The sequence below is a fragment of the Rattus rattus genome, chromosome 2, assembly GCF_011064425.1.
Source record: "Rattus rattus isolate New Zealand chromosome 2, Rrattus_CSIRO_v1, whole genome shotgun sequence".
NCBI classification, from domain to species: Eukaryota; Metazoa; Chordata; class Mammalia; order Rodentia; family Muridae; genus Rattus; species Rattus rattus.
The window spans coordinates 30,452,707-30,457,465 of record NC_046155.1 but is presented as its reverse complement, the minus strand read 5'-3'; the positions used below and the strand labels follow the sequence as shown (position 1 = coordinate 30,457,465).

At 41.9% G+C, this 4,759-nt stretch overlaps 1 pseudogene; it reads right to left on the bottom strand.

Moving 5' to 3' along the window:
- Positions 1–1,718: 1,718 nt before the first annotated feature.
- On the bottom strand, positions 1,719–1,819 carry LOC116895104 (annotated as a pseudogene).
- Positions 1,820–4,759: the final 2,940 nt, after the last annotated feature.

Here is a 4,759-nt window from a genome sequence, read left to right as displayed (position 1 = left end):
AGGATGGACCTGGAACATATAGATACTTATCATGCACTGCTTGATTGAGACATCTCAGCATGTAATGAACACATGGAGAGTCTTTTGTCTTTCTCAAACAGTTTCTGATTATAGGCCGTTTTCCCCTGGGAAGCAGATTCCCTTTGCAATATCTCTGTGTGGTTTCATTTTATAGATTTACAGGCAGGGGTTCTTCTTGCTGTTGCTTTGAGATGGCATCTCATGCAGTAAGGCTGGCCTTGAACTCACTCCGTTAACTAATGTTGGCATTGAACTCTTGGTCCTCCTTCCTCTACCACCCAAGTGCTGGAGTTACAGATACGTAAACACCACTGTACCTAGTGCTTTCCTGTCTTTCTTAATCTTCCCTGTGTCTTCTCCTTCTGCTCGTTTCTTCAAGGTCATCTGTCAGTGACAGTGTGGGAGAGAGGTAGCATTTGTGACCTTGAGTGACTAACGTGTGCAGGTATATTAATTATCCTCTTTCTCTTGGCCTCTAACTACCCTCTAATTATCCTCTAGCTCTCGGGGCACAATGCTGTTTTATCCTTTCGTGTAAATTACATTTGGGGAAATTTCATATCTGGAAGTTGTAACAAAGCAATCCCTTCCAGTCTTTTGACATAGAAAAGTTGAATTCTGCTGTCTCCTCTTCCCTTAAAGCTCCCTTTTCTTTGTGTTTTCCCAGGAGTTATTTTCATCCCCACAGTCTTTCCCAATGGCCTCTTAATCCTATAATACCAAGAGCTATTGATGGATGGTGGTGATAGAGCCCAAAATATGACTTAAACAGTCTCTAGTATAACTAGGGAAATTCTAAATATTCAAACCTTAGCATTGGAGGAAAACTGCCTGCCTCTGTTTTTATCTGTTCTCCCCATTCTGGATCCTTAGCTCACACTCTAACAGCCTCTAATCTAATGGTTAACGACCGTAGGGTAGTCTCCATCATAAGTTGCAATCTTCTTAGGAGAGAAGCATAAGGATTGAATTTAATGAGTTATAAGAAGAATTAAATAAATGTTGGCTTTGCTCCAAACTCTGAGTTTTTTACCCTCTCTCCTCAAGTCATATGTTAAGATCTTAGACCATGGTGAAATAGAAATGGGGAAGTGATTGGGTCTAAAGGATGGGTTAACGGCTCTTAAAGTGGACTACAACATCACCTCACGCTCTTTCATCCCCCGGAATTGTAAGAAAGTCCTGTCATCTGTAAGTCAGCCGGTCTGTAACACTTTGCCAAGGTAACCTGGGCTATAATACCCTTCATAGCTCTAAAATGTGACACTGGACCCTTATCCTAGCTTCTTCTTTACTATTGATGAAGACCATCAAGTGATGTGTCATGAACTTGGAAAACCAAAGCTCCCAGCTTAGGAAACTGTGTATTTCCATGGCAACGCCTTGCTCTTCTGATGGCTTCCAGGCACTGGAGAAGACTGCAATCTCTGTGTCATCTCGTCTTATGGCTTTTGGAAAAACAGTGATAAGGTGAAGAGTTGTATAAGAAGACCTCAAATTTTGATCTAAGTAAGAGGCAGCAACTTATGCCAGAGTAAATTCTATTCCAAAACAAAGATGGTGGAGGCCGCTGAGCCTTCCATTTTAGGTGTCTATTTCAGGATATTCTTGAGTTAACCAGGTAGAGATACTGAGCGTTAGTGTTGTCCAGGTATTTATTTCTATGGAGAGAGAACACTGGGCGATAGATACAAATTTTAGGGTCACTGGCTTTCCAGTGGAGCAATGCATAACAGTTTTTAAAATACAGGTTATTTCTAAACTACACTTGATCTTAGCCAAAAGGCCGAGAAGCGATATATTTCTAAACTAAAAATAACAATACTTTCCCCAAATTTGACATGTTTGACTAGCATTATAATTACTATACTACAGAAGGATATAGCCACATCTTTATGTGCAGCGTTACATCTGCATATTAAAGGGAAAAGAAAAGGAGCTGGAGAAAGAAGGAGGGAGAAAAGGAGCAGGAGGAGGAGCGGAGGAGGGAAGAGGAAGAAGAAGGAGGAGGAGGAGGAGGAAGCAGGGTTAGCATTATTATTGAAGTCTGAGTGTACTTATTTTCCATAAGAAAAAGGCAAGCAAAGGTACATGTCTTATGACAGTCTGTTTACTACTTCATTAGCACCGCCTTAACAAAATACCACACGCTGGGTGGCTGAAACTGCACAGGATATAGTTGGCCATTTGGCTAGCATGCAGGGTTGGTTTATCTGGTGGCTGGCCCTTTGGCAGGCAAGGGGCTGCCTTCACTGTACGTCTTTACGGAGCCTTTCCCCTTTGTGTACAACTTCTTGTGTCCTTTCTCTGTGTGTCCCAGCCCCTTCTTGTAAAGACAATAGCCAAGTTGAATTAGGACCCAACTAGTGGCTTCTTTTTAATTTGATAACCTTTTTAAAAGTCTTATTTTCCAAAAAGGCTGCATTCTCAGGCACTGGGAATTTGGATTTTTTTCCAGTTTCTTTCTTTTTTTTTTTCTTTTTCTTTTACTAGATATTTTCTTTATTTATGTTCCAAATGTTATCCCCTTTCCTGGTTTCACCTCCAGAAATTCCTTATCCCCTCCACCTCCCCTTGCTTCTATGAGGGTGCTCCCTCACTCACCTACCCACTCCCTCCCACCTCCCTGCCCTGGCATTCCCTTACACTAGGGCATCGAGCCTTCACAGAACCAAGGGCCTCTCCCCCCATTGATGCCCAACAAGGCCATCCTCTGCTACATATACAGCTGGAGCCATGGGTCCCTCCATGTGTACTCTGTGGTTGGTGGTTTAGTCCCTGGGAGCTCTGGGGGGGTCTGGTTGGTTAATATTGTTGTTTCTCCCATGGGGTTGCAAACCCCTTCAACTCAACTCCTCCAGTTCTTTCTCTAACTCCTCCATTGGGGACCCCATTCTCAGTCCAATGGTTGTCTGTGAGCATCTGCCTCTGTACTTGTCAGGCTCTGGCAGTTGGATTTCAACTATGCATTGTAAGGGGCACAAGATGCCTCATAAGAGCATAATTCTCTGTGGCAATTCAAAGTACATTAGAGGTAGAACACATACTTCTAACTCTTTGTCACCAGAATAGAAACAGTCAACAGGTACCAATTCCAGGCAACACAGAGAGTTGATCCTGCACTTCGCTGACAAACTGTTCCAGTCTGTTCTTATCTTGCTCCAAGTACAAGCAAAAAAAAAAAAAAAATTGTATTATCTCTCACAGCCTCTTTTCATGCCCTCATCTCTTTAAATTTACCTTCCACTCTTTGATGTGTTTCTTTCTACTTCCTCTCTTCCTCCAACCTATCTCTTTTCGTATGTAATTATCTCATGGGAGCCCCCCTGTGAGCTCTGTAGCTTCCAATCCTCCAGCCTAGTTTTGCATTTTTGTTCCCCTGTGGCATTTGTTGCTGGTACATTTTGTTTTTATTTCCCATGATGTCTCTCCCACACGTCCACCTGGTACATTTTCGTCAGCTTCATTGATTGATGGGTCCGCTTCAGAACACTGGCGGTGAAGTTGCAGATGCCCAGTGAACATCTTGACCAAAATGAATAAAAGGACAATGAGGTTCGATTTGGATTCGTTCTCTTTCAACTTCTCTTCTTCTTCTTCTGATGAAAGGCAAGGCTGAGAGGCCAAAGTGGTCAAAGGGAAAGGTCTTGGGGAGAGAAACAATTAGGCCACACTGCCTGTTAATGATTGATCTTGGAAAGTCCAACTAAGCCTCAGGCTACCTCAGTGAAACTGAAAGTAACTGCCATCTTTAAAGAGTGATGGATGGACGTGGGTTAAATAGTTATCCGAGTGCTCAGTACATTGTAACTCTAAACCCACGCCTGAGCTGAAACCTGAATTGATTAACTAGCTCAACTCACTTATCCGGGAAGCCCACCGATACCCTAATGCCAGGACATAAAGAGCCTATCCTTACACTATCAGGATCAAATCATGTGTTTCTGTCTTATGTTTCACAGCATAGAGATCATCACCAAAACCAGTAAAGTTAGTCTAATTTTCAAAACTTAATTTGGCTTTGAAGTGAAAAAGCAATTAAAAAATCCAGAGGGTATTTTTCTCTACCAATAATGCCTATGCTTTTTTGAGTTGTACATATTGTTTTATTGCTTCACTGTCCTTATTTTCTTCACATTTCCAAAAATTGTTAAAGGATGGTATGAGTTGAAAGAGATCGTTAAATTATTGCTGTTGATAACCCAGGTTCTACAAGTAATGGGGGTAAAACCCAAACTGGGACTTACCCAAAGATACATGTAAAAAAAAAAACAGTATTATCTCTCTTGTATTAAAAGACAAGAAAAACACCTGATATGTAAAAGGAAAGAATACATGCAGTGAAAAGGCGTGAGTCACAGAGTTGGGGTAAGATGGTCGTAAGACCATGTCTGAAAGCCCAGTTCCTTCCAGTAACACTGAGTCTTTCTTTTACTGTTGATGGATTCCATTCTGGTGAGACTGAACTTTGGTCTCCCACTGAGAAGGTGCCATGTTGGTTAATGGTCCCCCCCAGTAACAGTAAGTATGGAGTAGTAAGTGTTGTTCTGTGAAGATTCCTCCTGACTTATATTGACCTGTATTCATGAGGTCGTATCTGAATTTATTACCCAACAAACTACCACAGACGATTCTGAAGGACGAAACTCACACAGGATCCTCCATCTCCGGGCAATGCCTACAGAATGACCATTCTTCTAAAGATTTTATATTTCCCAAGAGACTTCCTCCTCTAGCT